Source organism: Neomonachus schauinslandi, chromosome 11 (assembly GCF_002201575.2).
Source record: "Neomonachus schauinslandi chromosome 11, ASM220157v2, whole genome shotgun sequence".
Classification (NCBI taxonomy): domain Eukaryota; kingdom Metazoa; phylum Chordata; class Mammalia; order Carnivora; family Phocidae; genus Neomonachus; species Neomonachus schauinslandi.
The window spans coordinates 16,741,503-16,763,642 of NC_058413.1; positions in this window are offsets into that span (position 1 = coordinate 16,741,503).

Sequence of the window (22,140 nt, forward strand, 5' to 3'; positions counted from 1 at the left end):
TGAAGCCCTTCTGGACTTTCTCCTCTGTGCGGTGGGGGACGCGCCTCCCCAAGTTGCAGCGAGAATTACATAGGCCGATAGGTCGTTCACCTGGGCGCTGGTCACAGCGTCTCCTCCTACGTGGCTGGTACACCTGCCCTCAGAGGTGAGCAGGACACAGACCTGGGGTTCAAAATGCTTCCGTGCTGGGGAGACAGACTAGACATGCGTATTAGTAAAGCGGTTTCATGGGTGGCTTGGTCGGTGAAGCAACAGACTCTTGATTTTGGCTCAGGTCATGATCTCAGGGTCGCGAGATCAGGCCCCGTGTTGGGCCCTGCGCTGGGCATGGAGCCTGCTTAAGATTCTCTCTCTCCCTCTCCATCTGCCCCTGCTCCCCCCGCTCCAAGGAGCAACCAAATGCCATCTCTGCCTCCCTGCCCTTCTGCCCACCTGTTTAGCCCTCTCTTGTGGTCTCCTGCTTGCTGCTTCTGAGAGCAAGGTGCGTGTGGCTTTGTTGCTTGCTGTCTAGCCATTGCTCAGAGTACAGCTGACTTGCTGACTTGGTAGGTTGGAGGCTGAAGAGATCAGAATGAGAGTCAAAACTCAGGTTTGGAAAGCCACCTACGCCAACCGGCTCAACTGATACTTCAGTCCCTTCTGAAGTATCTCTGCTGGCATACCTCAGGGATGGGGAAGTCACCACCTTTAAGAGTAGCGTATTGCCTGGGAAAGCCCTCTGTCTCATCGAAAGTATTTCCCGAGCAAGCTGAACTTTGCCTCCCACTATCTCACTAACTCTGTCTGAGCCTTCCCACACGTTCAGAGATGCGAAGTTCTCCATGCCTGCTCTGTCTCGGGGCTTGTGGGCCCCCAAACAGGCGAGCAAGTGCTTCGCCTCTGCTTCTGGAGCTGTGCCAAGGGGAGCTCCTGACTCCAGGGGAAACATCTGCCTGATGCTCTCTTATCTGAAGTCTCAGGGTGTCCATGAGCCCCTCTACCCTGGGCCTCTCCCCCTAGCTCCTCTGAGAGGGCTCGGGACCATGGGGCAGAGCCTGGAGACCTTTGAACTCACTGCTTCTGCAGCAGACCTGGGTCATCCACACTCACTCTGAGCATTGTCCCCTCTGCTTCCTCTTTACAGCTGTCTCCTGAGACTCCTAGGGTAGTGCTCTCTCAGGGACCTGTGGGAGTGCTACTGAGGAGTCAACCTCCAAGCTGCCTGGAGCCTGGGAGGAGAGAAGAGCCAGCGGGCATTTTCTGTCACCCTCTTCTCTGCCTGTGGTGGGTGGTTCCCAAAAATTGAGAGCTCCCTTTTACTGAGCAGTAACGCTTTGCCAGGCACTGTGCTAAGCAGGGCTGTTAAGCACAGCTGTGGAAGTTGTGCACTGCTCAATTCCCTGGAATTGTGCAGTGCCCAGCGTGAACACCCATACACAGTGGTACTATAAACACTCTGCTTGCTTTGTCTCATTTCTTCCTCATGAGAGCCCTATGAGGACAGTGCTATCGGGAGGCCTATTTTATAGATGAGGAAATAGAGGTACCTCAGAATGATCGTGTAACGTATCCACTGTCAGAAGAGTGAGGTGGTGGCCAAGTTGGAATTTAAGCCTTCAACTCCAGAGCCAAGGTCTTGACCATGGTGCTCTCATTGCAAGGAGCCACATGCACAGTGTTCCTCAGTACAGACTGAATTTGCGCTTGCTTCAGCCCCTAGCTTCATCATTACTATCCTACCCACTCTGTCTGACTTTGGGAAAGTTACTCTGAACTTCTGTCTCTTCTTCTGTTAAAGGCGAGAAGTAAGTCCTACCTCACAGAACTGTCCGCAAGACTCAGAGAGACGGTACATAGCAGAGGAGATGGCGAGGCCCAGCACCTTAGAAGAGAGAAATAAACGGTGGCTTAAAAGTCCACGTAGTCCATGGGCGCCTGGGTGGCTCAGTCATTAAGCGTCTGCCTTCGGCTCAGGTCATGATCTCTGGGTCCTGGGATGGAGCCCCACATCGGGCTCCCTGCTCGGCGGGAAGCCTGCTTCTCCCTCTCCCACTCCCCCTGCTTGTGTTCCCTCTCTCACTGTGTCTTTCTCTGTCAAATAAATAAATAAATAATCTTAAAAAAAAAAAAAAAAGCCCACGCAGTCCAGAAGTTCGGGGCAGGGTGGGGGGCCACTGCGGGGCAGCATCAGACCTCCCGGACCCACCAGCTGCCACCCGGCATCTCCCGCCTCGCGTGACTTCCCAGCTCTGCCCTCCCTGGGGGCCGCTGATGGAGTCGGGCCAGCAGCGGGGCGCTGCAATCTTGCCTGCAGCAAATTGTCTCCTGCACAGTGAGATCAAGCCTTGTCCAGGGCAAGATATAATCATCACAGTGTTCAGCGTCTGCCTTGTGAGAAGGGAGCAGCTCGGTAGACTCCACGGGGCCCTTGGAGCGGAGGAAAACGAGAGTACAGCCACGGGTGACGGGCTGCCCAAGGGCTTTTCCACTGCCTTGGAGTTGCCGCTCTAGGGACAAAGCGGAAAACAATGGGGCTGAGTGGTCCCACATTGAAAAGACAGAGCTGCAGATTTACAAAGAGGAGGCTAGCCCCCCCCCCCCCACACACACACCTATGTACAGACACCACGAAACCTGTATCAACCGAGGTCTTGGGATTCAGGAGGAATTCTAGGAAACAAGTTGCTGGCCAAGGGGGGCATGGGTGGAGCTGTTCCAGGTCCTTCCCACGGGTGGTCCTTACATCAAGTCTAGTGAAGCGGGTGCAAGAGGACCCTGTCGAGAACAGGGGTTGCCGATAAGGGGCCCACCTCCTGGCCTCTCTGGGTGGGTGCAGTGCCTATTGTAATCCAGGCGGATGTGAGACGCAGAGAGACCGCAGAGCAAGAGAGGTGTCAGGAGCTGGGGGAGTGGTTGGGGGGGGATGGCGGCGTGCGTGAGCATCACTTGGGGTGGCAAGGATGCAGGGCCTTGGAGCGGGCCCTTGGCCTGAGCCATCCTGCTGAATCCTCCAGTGAGGGGGTCCCTGCAGCAAGACGTGAGGTGTCCCCAGGGAGCAGTCTCCTGCTTCCCCTCCACACCAGGAAAGAGGGGAAGAGGTGACTTTTCTGTCTCCCTACATACCTCCTGGGGCAGACACCGGAGTAGACATTGAAGTTCAAACTCATATCACTCTGGACCGGGCCTTATGTCGTCATAAAGTGTCTGGAAGCCTGTGAGACCTGTCTGGATGCCATCAAAACTACTGACGCCAAGTAGACAGAGCGGCTGGGCCAGGGCTGTGAGGAGAATACAGTGGATTCCCAACTGCATATACTCAGTTCATACTATTCGATAGAACAAACAATGCCGGACTGGCTTTGTGGCCTGTTTTCTTTCAAAGAGGCCGTATCTGAAAGTATGAGTGTGTTTGTGTGTGTGTGTGTGTGTGTGAGACAGAGACAGAGACAGAGACAGAGATAGCTTGAATCCCAACACTCTTCGAAGGTGTGGTTTTTGGCCCCCAGGTCCCAGAGCAAGGCTGTGGAAGAAGCTGGATGAGTGAACACAGGATCCAGTGTGATGGGTACAGGCAATATTTGAAGAATTATGGGTGAGGAAAGGAAGAGGCAGGCCAGTTGAATGTTTCAAAACATGGATTTTTGGGGTCACGCTGGGCCACCTAGAGGCCGTATGGCTTTGGCAAGTCACTTAACCTCTTGGGTCACCTGAAGTTGTCCTTTGCAATATGTAGAAAATAAAACTTACTTTCCAGAAAAGTAACTGGGAGGATTGAATAAGATAATCTATGAGAATATTCTGCTCAGTGCCCTGATAAGAAAATACAAAAGAAACAGAAAAATAAAGGAGCGAGGCTTTGCTTTACAAATATATTTCTATTAAGAACAGTCACCCCACATTCACAGTCCTTTGGTATATATGCCTCTTGTGTATTGGAAGTCAGGTTAGTCTAACTCTGACTTACAAGCTCCTTTTCAGGAATGGCAGAGATAGAATGCATGGATTAAGCTCTTGCAGAATGCCAAATTCTTTTCATATTGACTCAATGTCTATTGCTTAGTGCAAGGTCTACCTGAGTGAGGGAGGTTCACTCTTCAAACCGGACCCCCAACTACGGCCTCAACTGGACAGATACACCTCTCCTGTTGGAAGGCCAGGAGACTGAGGGTCATGGGAAACGCTGGTGGTGGTGCCATGTGCCAGGTGGCATGGGGGCGCGAGTGTGTGCACACATGTGGGCATTGGTGCAGAAGGCCACCACCATGAGAGATGAGCACAGATGTGTCAGATTCTGGGCACGCTTGCCAGAGCTCTGAATTACCAATGACCATGACGTTGGCTTCTCTGTCTCAGGTGATGGGCAGATCCTAAGGTGACCCCCAGTGACATCCTGCCTCCCCGTGTCCACACCTTTGCATAATCCCCGTCCCTTGAGTGTGAGCAGGACCGATGACTTGCTTCTAACCAATAGAATATGACAAGGTGATGAGACGTCACCCCCGTGATCATATTTCACCCTATAAAATTCTGTTTTAGCAGACTGCAGAGAAAAAAAAGAAGCAAGTGAGCATGTTGTGAGAGGGCTTATGGAAAGGGCCACCTGGCAAAGAACCGTCGGTGGCCTTTGAGAGCTGAAAGTGGCCCCTGGTTGACAGCCAGCCAGGAAACAGTCATCTCAGTCCTGGAGCTACAAAGAGAAGAACTCTGCCAACAGCCTGAAGGAGCTTGAAGCAGATCTTTCCCCAGCTGAGCCTCTGATGAGACTGCAGCCCTGGCCACACCTGGAGCGGGGGAGACCCTGGGACAGAGGACCCCACTAAGCTGTGTCCAGCTTTCTGATCTACAGAAACTGAGATAATAAATGTGTGCAGAATGGGAAGTCTCTGTATCTGAGGTCGTTTGTTACACAGCAGTAGAAAATGTAACCTCTCTGGAAGTTCCAGTTTTGGTGAGACCGAGAGAATAAAAATCCAGCTTCTTTCTTCCCTCCATGACTCCTGGCCACTGGCCTCACCAGGGAGGTGAACTGGATAAATAGCTGTAAATTGTTCTGATATCCTGGAGAAAAGCACTAATGCAAAGTATAGTGATTATATCATCAAAGTGGCTGTTGGATTCATCCTAAAAGCAAATCTAATGAATTGGGTGAATAGAAATTTGTGGAAGATTGCAAATAGAGTGCTTGGCGAATGCTGGAAATTAGGAAGATTTCCATTACAGGTGCTCATTTCCCATGGTGGGTAATTATCAAGGCAGAACAGGATCTGCAAAGCAGCCTCTTCTTGGGTCCTAACAATAGGCATAGAAAGATGAGGTTAATAATCCCTAATGAGGACGGTAACTGGAGTTGGTATCTCAAAGGGTAATTGTCATCCCCAAGGACAGCAGAGCCTCCTTATTAATCTTTCATCCTGGGACCAAAAGTTCAGATGGTGTGTTTTTTGAAGGTGGCACAGCATGGGGCAGCCATTCTTCTTGCTTGTAGGGAAGGAGACAACTCCCACATCATTAGACTGGTATTTTTCCACTTCTCCTCACAGCAGAAAAATTTAGATGTAATTAATAGAGTGAGAAGGTTAATATCTTCAACTTTAGAATCAGGTCTGACAGACTGGAGTTCAAATCTCATCCGTATCTGTATCACTGTATCAGTTAGCTCTTGCTGCATAACAAACAACCCCAAATTTAATAACTTAAAGCAACAAGCATTTGTATAGCTCACAAGTCTGCATATTGGCAAGTTCCACTACTCTGGACTCAACTTGGCTGATCTTTGCTCGTCTTGCTTATGAATCTGTTATCAGTAGCTCGGCTGGGAATATGACTGTTCTTGGCTGGCATCAGTGGGGAGACCTGAGCTGATTTGGTTCTGCCCCCTCATGGTCTCTCATCCTCCAGCAGGCTAGCCTGGGCTTATTCAGAGAGCAGCTATCAGAACTCAAAAGAAGAAGCAGAAGTATGCAAAGCCTCTTGAGGACAAGGCTTAGAACAGGCTAGCCTCACTTCTACTGCAATCCACCCATCAAAGCAAGTTATAGAGACAGCTCAGATTCATGGACTGGGGAAATCACTTCCACATTTTGTTGGGAGGAACTTCAAGATCACAAGCAAAGGGTGTGGATATAGGGAGGCTATTAACTGGGGTCGTCAATGCGTCTTCCCAAGGCAGCACCATTCCGAGGGCAGCAAGAATGGGCAAGCTCAGATGCACAAACACTATCCAAGCCTCTGCTTGAGTCCTGTTTCCCAAAGTCCCATTGGCCAAAGCAAGTGACATGGCCAACCACATTAGGGGTGCAGAAATACACTCCACCTCTCCATGGGGGGGAGGAATTTGTGGCCATTTCTGCCCTTCTAAGGGTTACCTGGGAAAATCTTAACCATCACTAAAATGAACCCCAGATGAGGCAAATGTGGCAAAATCTTGACAATTGTCAAATATGAGAGGACAGCGGTCAGCAGGTTGGTAGACATGGAGTCCAGCATTACCACAGGAGTCTGTGTACCCACGTCTTTGCCCCACTGCCCCGGGTCTTCAGCCCCTGCACAGCTGCAGTGCCCACCCCGGGCCCCATGCTTGAGAGCAGCACCGTGCAGGAGAAATCTGGTGTGAGCCACATAGGTAGGTTTATGTTTTCTAGTGGCCACATTTTTTAAAAAAAGTAAAAAGAGGTAGGTGAACTTAATTTCAATAATATATTTTATTTAACTTAATATGTTTCAAATATTAATCACTTTAATAAGAAATCAATATAAAAATTATGACTGAAGTGTGTTTTTTACATCCAAAGGCTTCAGGACCCGGTATGTATCTTACAGCCCATCTCAGTTTGGAGCAGGTACGCCTGAAGTGGTCAATGGCCACACGTGGCAAGTGGCTACTGAAGTGGGTCCTGCCCTGGCCCTCCTCCAGCTGCACTTCTCCTGTGGGGTGAGGAGTCCACAGAACCAAAAGGATGCACCTGCTTGGAGTTCACACCCTCCGTTCCTAGACCAGATTCTAGGTACACCGGACCCAAATACCCCAGACAGGAGCTCAGGCTGGCTTCCAAGTCTCCTTCCCCAATTCCACCCTGCAGACAGCTGTCCTGGTGCTCACCTCTAGGCCCAGGGAGGCAACGGATGACTGTCTGCTGGTGGGATGTGTGGACATTCTTGGATGTGCATGCGTGTGGTCTCCTTGCAATGAGGGACGGATGGAGCTGGAGGTGGGAAGAGGAGACAGGAGGCTTTGATCCAGATGTTTCCGCTGGTACTCTTGCCCCACCCCTTCTGGTGTTGGTGGGCATCATCACGGCCTGGAGGCTAGGCAGGAATATGGGAGCCCTCTCTGGTTCCTCCTACCCCCACATCTAATTCCATTGGCAAGTCCCATTGATTCCACCTTCAAATACAATGGATGCCCATTATTCCTCTGTTCCATAAAGTCACGCAAATGCTGGATTAGGGAATGCTGTCACACTTGCTCCTAGGCGAAATACACGGTTAGGTTCCTGAGAGCCTCTGGTCACAACACTTTCAACCATATTCTGCAGACAACTTTGTTTTATGTGTGTTTCTCTTTAAAGACATCTTATTTAATACACATTGATTGACTAACCTTGAACTCATGGCCAGCAGCACTCTGCCTGAACAAAGCTTATCTAACACAAGAATTTCCTCGTAAGACGCATCACAGTCCTTGTGCTCAGGAAGAGTGGACAGAACTTCAGCTGGAGGTGATTGTAAAGAACAAGGTCACCAACAAAAAGCACAAAAGCGAAAAAATGCGGCACTAAATAGACTGCAGAAAGACACTTGCTTATAGTACGAGGTGAAGCAAGAAGGCAGATCGTCACCTTGTTTGACCTCACCTGGGAGCAGGCACGTGGGCAACTCGAAAGTTCTGCTGCTCTGTGCATGTCCACGAATGATCATGAAAGCACCGCAAGCATTAGTTTGGGACTTAGAAATAAATTGTAGCAAGTAGGTGAGTTCACAAACATGGAACCCGGGAATGATGAGGATTGGCTAAATATCTTTGCTCTATTTCTTTCCCCTAGGCCAGCGCATCTCTGTCCTGGAGGAAGGTGGAGCCTCCTCCTGGCCTGTCTCCCTGTTTGCATGATGGACGCTCCTACCTCCATCACACGCTATCTGCTTAGCAGCCAGAGTCGTTCTTCTGAAAGATCAAACCTTCCATTCTGCCGTTCACTCGGGACTAAGTGCAAATTCCTCACCGTGGCCTGCAAAGCTATCCTCAGCCGGCCTCAGTGGACATCTCAGGCGTCACCCGTGCCCTCTCCCTCACTCACCTCTTTCCAGCCGCACTGGTCCCCTGGCCCCCACCCCACCCCCCAGGGCACTGCACTTGCATCTTCTCCTTCTGACCACTTCCCATAGTAAGGCTCCCACCCCTCGGTTATTTCTCCAGCAGGGCTACTCTGTGAGTCTCCTCTCTGGTTCTCATGGCTTGCAATGCAGAGTTGATTTATTCACATGTCAAGGGCCAATGTTCATCTTGGCTCACGTGGCTGCCTGTGCGTCCTATAGACCCTGTTCCCACAGAGCGTCTCCCCCCAGCGCGGGCTCTGCATTGACCCTTGTGTGGCAGACACTTTATGCCTTCTTCAGACCCTGGGAGGCATGTAGAAACATCAGCAATACTTGACATCCAAGTGCTGAGACCCAAGACCTTTGCAGCTACAGGGTTCTGGGGCCTTGGCCAAGAAGCTGACCTCTCCCTGTGGGAAAACACACATTCTCAAATTTAGAAACCACAGGGCTTTATGATCTCAAATAGCACATCCTTATAATTTTGAAATCTTAGCATTTCAGGGGCTCCACCCAAGAAACTGATCACCCTCTCATCCTCTAAAACCCTCTTTTAGGTAAGTACCATATTTTTATAATTATGGAGCTGCAGGATTTCATGGTCCACCCAAGGACCTGACCACCCTTCTAGGACCCACATTTGAATAAACACCACATCCTCATGTTTATGAGGCCACGACCTTCGAGAGCCCCACCCATGAAGATGGGCCCCTTGTTATCCAAAACCGCACTTGGGAGAAACACCATAGTCCTGGAATGATGGACCTCATGGAGCAACATAAAGAGATGTTCTTGGCATTATACACCTTTTCAAACAAAAACACAAAAGCAGCCAGAATATCCCCATGGCGTATACCCTACGCCTGTAATTACAGAAGATTCGGCCTGTGCCCGGCCAAATACGCAGATATACAAACAGTCCCAGAGGCAGGCCGGATGATGTTTTGTTCTCTACTTCCTAAACTTTTTGTAGTATTGCTGCCTTTATAATAAAAACTGTGACCAAGAGGGAAAAAAAAAATGCTTTGTTCCCCTCCACGGGCTGATGAGGATGATTTATCAGAGTTTAACAGCTGAGTTACCTCTCTGCCCCAGGCCAGCTGACCTTCTGGAAAATCACTGAGATTTATCATTATTAAAAAATTGATGCCCCGGGTCCCGATGTGGTGTACGTTTGTTCTGCACAGTAATGGATGAGGGTGCCGGTGGGTGCCGGGTGTGGGCAGCGCATCTGTCTTCTCGCACGCTACAACAGGGCAATTACGATCCATTTCCTAGTGGGACCAGCTCATCCTGGGTGATGATGTTAGCCCAGGATGAAGCTCTGCCTGCTCCTTCCGAGAAGCAGCTGGAAGCAGGGAGGAGGGCTGCCCTCTGGGAGGACAGGAGGCAGCTGATCCAGGGTAAAGGATCCGGGAAGTCCACACCTAGGCCCAGGGAGGGAGGCCTTGGAGCAGTGGTTCTTAACTGGGGGTGATTTTACTCCCACTAGGGACATTTAGTAAAGTCTGGAGACATTTTTGGTTGTCACACTGGGGACAGGGTGCTCCTGGCATCTGGTGGGCAAAGGTCCAGAATCCTGCAGTGCCCAAAATAGAGAGCCTTCCACAGCAAAGAATTTTCCTGCCCCAAATGTCTATAGTGCCAAGGTTGAGAAAGCCTGCCCTAGAGTAAGGGAGGGCTTCGTTCATCTCAGTACATCAGGGGCTTTGGGAAGCAATTAAGGTCCTGAAAAGGAGGGGGGCCTGGTACAAACAGGGGCTCAGCTGACACTGAGCAGGGAGGGAGCTGGAGGGGCAACTTCTCTAAGCTGGTTCTATATAAGGCTTCAGGACCAAGGCTTGTTGGGCCTCCTAGTTTTGGTGATTCCTTTACCCCATTCCCACCCCACCCCGCCATACCAGAGGAACCATGCACTATCCTCCATTAAGTCCTACGCTCTGGTCCTCGGTGCATTTTTCATTCTGTACCTGGGCCTTTTCTTCCCCAATTTCCACCTGATGTAATAATAGGACCCATTCCTCAAGACTTAAATGCCACTACCTCCATAAAGTCTGCCCTGATTTCCTCTAACTGTACCAACATTCATAAGCCCCTTTCCTTCACTGAGTAGAAGTAGGGAATTCCTTCTGGGTTGCACAGGGCAGGACGTAGTAGGGTACCCTAGTTAAATGCACAGACTTTGGTCAGGTGCAACTGGGTTGGCATCCTGTTTTTGCTGTTTGTTACTTAGCTGGTGTTAGACACATTGCTTTAAACTTGCTGAACTCAGTTACTATAGATCTGAAATGGGGCTCAGTCAATGTTGCTGAGAAGATTTGCTGCATTAAAATGCATTTGCCGAGCTTAGCACACAGTGGGATGGAGAAACCATCAGAACTAACCCTTACCATGCAGTTACTAAAGACTAAGTGTTGCTCTCTGAGCTTCGTTTTTCTATGGGTGCCACCCTTGTCCCCACTTTCCAGATGAGGAACCGAGGCCCAGAGAGGGTGAGCGGCCTGCCAAGGTCACCCAACCAGGAAGCAATGCTGTCTGCCATCTGCAGAAATCAGAGGTGAATGCTTCCCTTCCCCGGGCTACCCTGGGTGATGACAGGCACGGGCTCTTGGCTGATCCAATTGTTACTTTCCAGGTGCTCGGTGCATGGCTGGCTGGCTGGTACATAGACTGCCAGGTCTCCATCCTGCTGTTCTCCTGATGGGCCTTTGAGATCTGTATATTATACAACATTTTACAGATGAGAGGTTATATAAAAAAATGTCAAGGTCATGCAGCATGTAACGGCAGGGCCAGGTTCAAAGCCAGGTCTGTTGACTCCAAAGCTAACACTATTATTTTAATGCTAATAGCCTTTTAACTATCACAAATGGATAAAAACAGCTAATATTAGCATAAACCACGTTCCAGGTACTGTGCTAAGTACTCTACAGGGATAACTTAGAGCTTCCATGTGATTGTCCCCCACATACAGATCAGGGCCCCGACACTTGCAGGGAGAATGACATTCCCAAGGTTCCCAGACACTCTGACTCTTACACCCCATGGCCTGTCAGCCTCCCGGAAGCTCTCTGTCCCATGTCAGGGACTCTGCACCCACAGCTGGGCCCTTGCCCCAGAAGTCCTCAGTGAATTGCTCTGGCCACCACAGCTTGCCCCTGGCAGGCCCAGTCCTGCCCTGGGAGGCTGAGCTCAGCTGGTCCCTAATAAGCATCGCTGGGGACAAAGGCAGCTGGAGCTCCTTGTTCGAGGCCCTGTTGCGGGGACAAAGGCACGAACTGATGCGTTCTCTGTTCTTTTGTTCTAAATAATTGGCTTCAATTACATGGGCTGGATGAGTGTGGCATTTGGAGGAACATGGAACTTATGAAAATGGAGGTCCAAGGGTGCAGAGCCAGGAGGAGGGGCTCTGATGGTCTTGCCAGGGGTCCATCCTCCCCAGCACCTCCCCAGACCTTGGGGAAGGGTCTTAACCTAGCTTCTCCCAGTTTCCTCCTCTGTAGAATGGAGAGTGGAAGAGGGAACTTCTGACTGCGGGCTCTCAAACGGGACTTGGCAAAGCTCTGGGGGTCCAGGAAGCTGGGCAGAACTCTAAGGCAGATGCCCTCAGTTCAGCCAGAACAGCTTCTTCCCTTTCCTGTTTTACATATTAGGCTGATACCCTCCACTTTGAGTTGAGCAAAGGATCCCTGGACAAAAAAGAAAAAAAAAGTTTGAAACTAGACAGAGAAAATTTAGGGTCCTTCCCAGCTCTAGAATTTCCAAACCCACTTTGAGGTTTGAGGGTCTTTTTGCAGAGGGGTGGCCTACCTGTCATCAAGGGAGGCTTTGTCCAGGTGGCCTGATCTGCTATGGCTATGCTCTGTGATCCTGAACTCTACTCTCTGCATTGGAGAAAAAAAGATGATGGTGATGGTGATGGTGATGGTGATGATGGTGGTGGTGATGATGATGATGATGGTGGTGATGATGATGATGATGTTGGTGATGATGGTGATGATAGTGATGGTGATGATGATAATGGTGATGATGATGATGATGATATTGATGATGATGATAGTGATGATAATGATGATGGTGGTGATGGTGATGATGATTATAATGGTGATGATGGTGGTGATGATGGTGATGATGATGATGATATTGATGATGATGATGGTGATGATGATGATAATGGTGATGGTGATGATGGTGATGATGATAATGGTGATGGTGATGGTGATAATGGTGATGGTGATGATGGTGGTGATGATGATGATGGTGATGATGATAATGGTGATGGTGATGGTGATGATGATGATGATGGTGATGGTGATGGTGATGATGATGATGGTGATGGTGATGATGGTGGTGATGATGGTGATGGTGATGATAGTGGTGATGATGGTGATAGTGGTGGTGGTGGTGGTGGTGGTGGTAGCCATGACAACATCAGGACTAACCTTTTTGTGTGGACGCACATGCCCTAGCTTAAGCAACCAACATGCACTCTCTCATTGAACCCCAAGCCTAGTGATGCAGGTGCAGAACTGCCCTCATTTGCTCCTGATTCATTAACAGGTGTTTACTGAGCTCCTACCATGAGAGCAATCCTTGTTCTCATGGAGCTTACAATCTAGAATGGAAACAATAATAAAAATCATAAATAAGTGTGACAGGAAGATCGAGGGGAAGGGGTGGTGAGTGGGGGGCTGTGGTGGGGCTTGCAGTAGAAAACCTGGTGCTCAGGAAAGGCGTCAGGAGAAGGCCAGATCTGAGCACAGACTTGAAGGAGCCAAGTGCGTACCTGAGCCAAGTGCTCCTGGCAGAGGGAACAGCCACTGCAAAGGCCTTAGGGGGGGTGTGCCCCTGCCAAGTGTTTGAGGAGCAGTGTGGGATCAGTGTGACTATAGTAGGGTAAGTGAGGAGGGCAGTGACAGATGAGTCATGCTCAGGACCCTCCAGCAGAGCCCAAGGACCACGTTGGGCTCTATGGTTCAGAGCAGGGATCTGGGCTTTTACCTTGAGTTAGATAGAACCTCTGGGGGCTGGTATTTGGGGCAGAGAAGTGACACGCAGGGATCGCTCTAGAAGGGGAAGGGGGAGGAAGTGAGGAGTGGTCAGATTAGGGACACATCCTGGAGGTAGAATAGACAGGAAGAGCTGAAGGGCTGGAGGGAACACCAGAGGAAGGAAGTTGTCAGGGGTGGTCACTCCAGGTGTTGGAGGGAATGACGGCAAGGGGGCATTCCCATTTTCCAAGATGGGGAAATACGGAGATTAGATGCCTATCAGCAGCGGGGCAGAGATAGCCAGTAAGAAGTAGGGTACGAGACTGAGGGTCAGGGCTCAAGTCTGGGTGTGGTATTTGCCATGGTACACATGGTAGTTGTGTTTGTGATCCCCAAGGAGTGGGTGTGGACAGAAGAGATGCAGACAGGGCCCCCGGGGGTTAGAGGCTAGCAGGGGAGAGGGAGCAGTAGTGGGTGAAGAGGGCCATAGCCAGGAGGCAGGAAAGGAGCCAGGAGCATGGAGACCCCACAAAGAGGGAGCGATTGGCTTGTGACGTGAGCCCAAGAAGAGAAGCCCAAGAAGTGACACTGGATTTAGCAACGAGAGGCCATCCTGACGTTGATGAGAGTGGTTACAGTGGAATCATGGGGACTAATCCTGCCTGTGGTGGGCTTGGGACAGACTGGAAAGAGTGGGAAGGGGGTCAGCCTGCCTTCGCAGATGTGGCCCGGCAACTCTTTCAAGGAGCTTCGCTCTGATGGGCCACCCAGGACACAGACGTGCAGGGGCATGGGACGTGGCCAGGGTTTTCATGGTTGGTTGTTTTAAGGTGGGAGAAACTTGAACATATGTATAGGCTGCTGAGGATAACCCAGGAAAAGAGGGGGAAACTGATGACGCAGAGGGAAGGGGGAAGAATTTCTGGAACAGTGTGTTTAGTGGGCGAGAGGGGCCAGAATCGGAGGCTCAACTTGGCGGTTGGCCTTAAATAGGCTACAAACAAAGAAACTGAGGCCCAGAGAGGTGAAGGGATTTGCCCAAGGAGTCTTGCAGGGCAAAGCAGTCCGATGCCCCAGGGCCTGCTTCTGTCACTACCGGAGGTCCTTGATTTCCCCATTCAGAGTTGGACCCCAAGGCTAAGGGAGGATGTCAGGGAGGGCCCATGGGGCTCCCCACACCCAGGCCAGGGTGGGACTCAGAGGCAGCGGCTGGGGCCCCAGCCTCCTTTCTGCTCAGTCAGCTCCCTCCACCAGCCTCCACCGGCCAGAGGAATCCCGAAATTCCAGGGCCGGTGGGGCCTCAAGAGTTCCCAGAGTCCACGGAGAAAATGGCCAGTACTCTGTTGGATTGAGTGTATCCAACGAAATTCAAACTGGGCATTTGAGTGGGTGTGCCACAGCCCGGACTGTTCACTGTGGGACACGGACGTGAGGACACACTGCTGTCACTCACCCCCCCCCCCCACCCCAGGCTTCTGCTTGAAGGAAGGGGGCACCAGTTCCCAGCCTTGGCTTGGGAGTAAGGCCCAGTGAGGGCCGCAAACAGTCAGTGACACGTACCTGGCCTGCCCAGCCTCCAGCCACAAGGGAGGACCTGTCTGTGGATTTCAGTTTGTGTTTGTGGAGTTGTGACATGTGTATAGTACACATGCTGTGTGTGTTCATGGATGAGCTTGCATCTGTGTTGTCCACAGACACGTATACTAGTCAGCCCGTGGTGCGGTACTCCCGAGGGACAAGAGGGACATTCCATGGCCTACGGGAGCCAATCATTATTTTTCTCACGGCTGGGTCTGCCGTCAGCTCGGGTTCAGCAGATCTCTGCTCGGTTTGGTCAGGCGTGGCTCCTGGCTGGGAGTTGGGTTCAGGCCAGATCCACTGGGTTTTCTCCTTTTTACTTGGCCTGCTGCTGCTTGGGGCATGTTCTTCGGATGGCAGATGGCCGAAGCGCGGGAGACCGAGCTGAATTATGTAAGCACAGTCCCATTCCATTGGCCCGAGCAAGTCATGGGGCCCGGCCCAGCCTCCTGGGTCAGGGAAGGATGTTTCCCCTACGGAGGGGCTGTGGCCAAGTCCTGTGGCTAAAGGTGTGGATATAGAATTCTTTTTTTTTTTTTTAATTATAATTAAGTTTTTTATTTTAATTCCAGTGTAGTTAACATAGTATTATAGTAGTTTCTGGTGTACAGTATAGTGATGCAACAATTCTATACAGTGCTCAGGGCTCATCATGGTAAGTGTGCTTGCTCTTGAGTCCCTGGTGGATAAAGAAGATGTGGGTGTGGGATTCTGTAATGAGCAGGGAGGGAGTGGAGAGTCGAGACATTCCTCCAGTCTTCCACAGTAGGGAGTGGTATGCTCACATATATGGGGGTCGCATTGACAGCGCCCTTCCTGACTCCATCACCGTCCTCGTTGACGGTGAGAGTAGTTCTCTTCCTGCCACCTCGGGGTAGCCCCCTGAAACCTCCAGCCCTTCCCCAGCTCCAGCTCCCACGGGGCTTGGGGACTGAGTGATCATCTTGATTAGAATTTTTAGAATTTTTGAAGGAAGGACGGAGCCTTCTGGATGGTCCTCGAGGCTGTGGAATCCTGTTGGTATTTAGCGTGTTGCACCTGCTAAGCCCGAGCCTCGCCAACAGGCCAAGGATGATCTGGAGCCCGTCACCCTCCTCTGCCCCCTCCCTGCCTTCCAGCGTGCCCAGCGCCGAGCCTGGCTCAGCCCAGGCAGCTGCCGCAGGAGCGTCTGGAAGGCAGACAGACAGCGCCGTGCCGAAGGAGTCCTTAGCGCTGCTGGTCTTTGGGCCCAGAGGACTAGCTGGTGGCCTTCCTTCCTTCCTTCCAGGGTTTTCGCAGGCAGCGCCCCTGCACCGGCTTTGAGTGTTTCATCTCCTTGCTCCACAGTATTGACGCCTTGCAGATCCTCCAGGGAGAGCTGAAACATCACCTTGCTGCTGGGGCTTCAGCCAAGAGTTTCTGGATTGGTACTTTCTTTGCCCACTCTCCTGCTCTGCGGTCCCACTGACGGGCATCTCCTTGGCAGCTGGGATGAGACCTGGCGGCTGGGAGTGGCGGCTCCCAGCACAGCCCCTGGCTTCGAGTGCATGTTCCTCAGACTGGAGAGGAGAGGAATTGGGGTTGGGAAGGCTCTCTTGCTGCAGGGACACCCCGGCTCCCATGACGGGCTGGGGGAGTTGTGGACACATTGCCATGGTAGACAATGATTTCAGAGGGGGATGGTGCAGAGCGGGGGGGTCTCAGCACGGACCCGCCCTCCTCCAGGCTCAGGTGGGAGCATGCCACCCCCCCTCCACCTGAGATACCCTACCCGTTCCCTGTCCAGACAGCTCTGGAGGGCGTGGGCTGGCCACGGCACCAACGCTAACATGGACGGAGGGTCCGGGCTCCATTTAGAGATAAAGTAGGGGGTGGGGGATGGGCAGGAAGGAGGCCACTGGTTGTGATGAGCACGGGGTGTTGTATGGAAGGGATGAACCGCTGAATTCTACTCCTGAGACTAGTGTTACACTGTATGTTAGCTACCTGGCATTTCAATAGAGACTTGAAACTACAACAACAGAAAAGATAAGGTAGGCTACTTATAATGGAATATTAGCCAGCCTTATAGAGGAAGGAAATGCTGGCAGGAGCTACAGCATGGACGAACCTCGAGGACTTTAAGCTAAATGACAGAAGCCAGGTGCAAAGGGATAAACACGTAATGACCGCAGTCACAGGAAGTGACCTAGAACAGTCAGGGTCACAGAGGCAGAAAGGACAGTGGTGGTTGCCAGGGGCTGGAGGAGGAGGAGGAGGAGACAGCAGTTAGTGTTTAATGGGTACTGAGTTGAAATTTCGCCCGTGAGAGTAGGAGAAAGACCCCGGCGGGCACACCAGCCCGTGGCCAGGGCAGCACAGCCAGCCAGAGAGGGAGCTCTGGGCGCCCGGCCCCGCCTCTCACCTTGGACATGGAGCAGGTCGCAGCCTGAGTCAATGTCACCCTGCGGTGCAGAGATTGTAAGGTGATCACCTCAAGGGGCGGGTGTGAAGATGAGTTGAGCTCATGCTCCCAGCATGGTGCTGGGCTGCAGGGCAGAGTTAAATATATACAAAAGTGATGCAGAATCAGTGCCACCACGTGGGCCCTGTAAGAAGAGTTCACTCTGTCCGCTGTGGGAGTGACCACAACGTTTCAGGATACTCCTTGAAGTAGGTGCCGTTTGCGTGAAGGGTAGAGAAGGATTTCAACAGGAGGTCTCGAGGTGGGGCTGGCATTTCGGGTGGAAGTTACAGCTTGAGTAGCAATCTGCAGGTGGGGGGAGGTCTGACCTCTTCTGAGAACTTGCAACGAAGCTCATGTGGCTGGAGTGGAGGACTGAAGATAATCAATGGGTTCATTGATTTGCAAATCACAGAAACTCAGCTCAAAGGGAATGTTTTGCTCATGTTATCAGAAGAGTATGGAAGATGAGCTTCAGGCACAGCTGGATCCAGGATTCACTCTTCCTTATTCCATCTCCTCGTCCTGCTTTCCTTGCACTGGCTTTCTTCTGAGATAAATGAATAACTCGGGGCTTCCTTCCCTCCTGCTTCAACCTTAGTTGGAGAAGAACATTTTGTTCCCAGTAATCCCAACCCAAGTCCCAGGGCTGACCCTGATTGACCCAGCTTCCATGTCAAGCCATCCCTGAGCCATGCCAAGTTCAGAGCTATTGTCTGAATTGGGGCATGGGCCCACCCCTAGATCTCGCGAGTGGGAAGGTGTCAGCCCTGCCTGGACAACACAGCCGCGAGTGGGGAGATGGGCAGTTCCTCAAAGGAAAGCCAGGATGATGTTTCCAGAAGGAGGGATAAGAATGTTAAGCAGGCAAAAACACCAGACATCCTCTGTAGGTAGCAAGAGCTAAGGCTGCAAAGATAAGCCCTCCTCTAATTCATACTGCCACCTCCCCCCCCAACTTTTCCTGCCTCTCCCTCTTAGATCCAACAAGATGTACTCATTCGCGCCTCGTTGGTTCCTCTCTGCACATGTTCCCAACCTCCCTGGATGCGGGGCGTAATCTGGTCCCCATGAGAGATGCCAGCAACACCTTCTGGCAACACAGCATCTGCCAGGGGCCACCCCCACTCTCACCGTGGCTACGTTATTGGAGTCAATGGGGACGGGTGGCTGGGGGTGCGTGGGTCACAGGCTGACCCTTTCCTCTAGTCCCTCCAGCCTCCCCCTCCTGCCTGTGAGATCCTCAGCCTTCTGGGAGAGCATGCGACGTTCTGGCCCAAACCCACCTCAATCAGGTTTTTGAACACAATCCCAGCAGGCTCTTGCGGGTGCTGCTGATATGCCAGCACCAAATATAGAACAGGCCCAGCCAACCCCACCCTTAATTCTGTAATTTGCTCGAAATCAGATGATAACACTAGCCTGGGGAGACGTTTTGTGATAACCCAGCCCGGCCCCGCTGGGTTTGCTCCAAGATGACATCAGTGGAGAGAAGCGTGCCTGTGGCTTCAGCCCCCTTCCCCGCATCATGTTCCCTTTTTAGCCTTCATTCCTGGTCCCAGTGGCCATCTGCTGCTGCCATCTCCCTCCCCTCCCCCAGCAAGTGCCTGAAAAACTCACTGGGGCCTGGAGGAAATGGGCCATTTACTCATTCATTCACCCTACAGATCATTGTTGAGCTGGGACTGTGTGTGCAGACACCGTGAGGTACTGGGGACAGGGACAGGGCGTCGCAGGCTGGCCCAGGGCACCCAGACTACAGTCTCGAGGGGGAGGGGAGGCCAGCATGGCTCTCGGGAGGATCTGAGGCTTCAGGGACAAGCCTCTCAGGGCAGCAGGGCCAGGAGGGGTGTCGGGCACTACTTGGGGTGCGGTGCGGGGAATAGGGCCTCCGGGAGGAGGAGAGAGCTGCCCCAAGCGAGCTGCTGGGTGTGCAGAGCTCTTGAGAGACTTCGGACTCCTTGACCATGGCCATGGGCTCCTGTCCTGTCCGGAGGCTGAAGGTCGGGGTCGGAAATGGCCATTTCTCTTAGGGGAGGTGTGAGCACGCGGGTGCTTCAGACCTTCCTTCTCCGCCTCCCCCCCACTTCCTGGAATAGTCTCTGTTCATCTCCATGGCACAGATGGTTGCAGCACCCGCTAACTTGGGGATGGGGGCCAATCGCTGGGGTACAGCGGTGAGCCAAAGCTACCCTGCAGACAGAAACGGAAGCATTCACAAGAAAATGTTGAATGGTAACTGCCCGTCATGAAGGCAAGGGCCAAGGGGGTGAGGAATAGCCGTGGAGCCGGCTGACTCCTGGGCGGGCGGAGGCGAGCCCCGGCAGGAAGGCTGGGGGAAGGAGGAAAAGGGGAAGAGGGGGCCAGAGCACCGCAAGGGCCACGGGCGGTCAGGGGCCCGCGTGATGCTGGTGGAGCTGGGAAGTGGGTGGGCCCGGCCGTGGGCCCTTGAACTTCATGAGGAGCAAGGAGGCAGCTCCCGGGCACCAGGATCTGAGGTCGCACCGTCAGCCTGGCTCAAGGCCTGCACACACCAAACCCTGAACCCCGTTACACTTGGGTTTCAGATCAACAATGAATCATTGTTTAGTATGAGTATGTCCTAGCTTCTCCACGCTTAGACTAAAAAAAATGATCTGCTGCTTCTCTGAAATGTAACCAGGTGTCCTATTCTGGTTTTTGTTTCTTTGCTACCCCAAGCAACCTTTGGTGGGGAGGTGGAGACCGCTCCCGCTCTTCCTTGGGGATGTCATTAGCACCTCTCAGGCTGATGAGCCAGACGACTCAGACGGCCTGTCTGTTGCCACCCTTGTCTTCTGCCCTGCCCCCCTTCATCCTGCTCCCCGGGCTTCCCATGGAGGGAGCCCCGGGGAGGAGGCAGGCCAAAGGGCCTCCTGAAGTCACAGTCAGGAGCAGAGAGACAGTTGGGACCTGCCAGTTTTAGGGCCCAAATTGGTCCCCTCAGTCCAGCCTCTGAGCCTTTGCCTGGGTCGTTCCCTCCGCCTGGCCCTCTGTCCTCACTGCACCTGCTGGTGGGAGGCCCAGCTCGTCCCCACTGTGAGACTGTGGTGACGGTCAGCTGCTAATCACACTTCCTGTGTGATTGTCCCTGTCCCCTGTGGGGTGGGCTCCGGTCTTGTCCTTGTACAGACGGGGAAGCTGAGGTGCAGGGAGACTGGGTGACAAGGACGCAGACTCTGGCCCGGGCCGTGGGACTGCCCCGCCCTCCTCACCGCCACAGGGCCTGCGCAGTGCTAAGCTCAGTGGCTTGGACTCTTCCCGCCAATGACAGTTTCGGGCCACACGGACCCCATACTCCCCCCTCCCTACCTTTCGCTTTCCAATTACAAACCCCCGCTTCCTGCTTTAACCAGCAGGAAAGCAAGGTTTCCTGTTTCCTTTTAAAATGTCCAACTTGATTTTTTGTTGACTCCTGGTTCCTGAGGCAGGACCCATAAAGAATTCTTGATTTAAAAAAAAAAAAAAAAGTAAGTCTGCTGTCTCCTGGGCTTCGGGGTTTTTATCATCTTGAGCCATTCAGGCTGCTTGGCCTGTGACTAGCACACCCCCATGGATCCCGGTCCTCCCTCCCTGGCCCATGACAGGGCCTCTGCCTTTGCTCATCCGTAGTCCCAGCCAGTGCCAAGCGCCGCCTGGAGTTGGGCATCTCAGACTCTCCGGGGTTAATCAGGCTGATTGGTTTTAATCAGTTCCCTGCTGCCAAGAAAACACCAGGGAGCCAAGTGGGGGTGGATAGGGGAGAAAGTCTGATTCAGGGGGCACGGACTTGCTGTGTGTGCGTTGCTGAACGCTTACCCTCTCTGGGCCTGTCTCCTCATTCATGTAAATGGGAGGGGGACAATGTGATTCTGTGATGATAGAGGCATTCATTCATGAGGCTTTTCTGAGCACTTACTACGTGTGCTAGAAAATGTTTTCGGCCCTGGGAGATATCCATGGACAAAAGGGACAAGGCTCTGCCATCATAGGCTTATATTCTTTGGGGCGAGACTGAGGCTCTGGCCCTGAGGCTCGGGCCCTGTTCTGCCCACGGGGGAAACCACTAGGACGGGTGTCTATTTAAATGCAAAGGAAGTAAAATGAAATAAAGTTGAAAATTCAGTTCCAGGGGCGCCTGGGTGGCTCAGTTGGTTAAGCAACTGCCTTCGGCTCAGGTCATGATCCTGGAGTCCCAGGATCGAGTCCCGCATCGGGCTCCCTGCTCGGCGGGGAGCCTGCTTCTGCCTCTGACCCTCCCCCTTCTTCTGCCTCTGACCCTCCCCCTTCTCATGTGCTCGCTCTCTCTCGTTCTCTCTGTCTCAAATAAAAAAAAAATCTTTAAAAAAAAAAAAGAAAGAAAGAAAATTCAGTTCCAGGGCACCTGGGTGGCTCAGTCGGTTGAGCGTGTGACTCCTGGTTTCGGCTCAGGTCATGTCTCACGGTCATGAGATCCAGCCCCGCTTCGGGCTCCATGGTCAGCAGGGAATCTGCTGGAGAGTCTCTCTCTCCCTCTGCCCTTCTCCCCATTCATGCTCTCTTTCTCTGTCTTCCAAATAAATAATCTAAAAACAAAAAAGAAAATCCAGCTCCTCTGTTACGATGGCCACATTTCAAGCGCACAAGCACCCTAAGTGGCCCGCGCCTGCACACTGAGTCGCGCTGGTGATGGCTCATACCCACCATCACAGGGGGTTCTGCTGGGCGGCGCTGCTGGGGACTGACATGGCCCATGCCCTCAGAGGGAGTGAGGACTGCTGGAGCGGACCGAGCCATGCTTTTGGAGAAACAATAGTCAGGGAAGGAAATATCTGAGCCCAGGTCAGGCCGCGGTGCAGAGTCCTCCCTTGGGAAATCTGA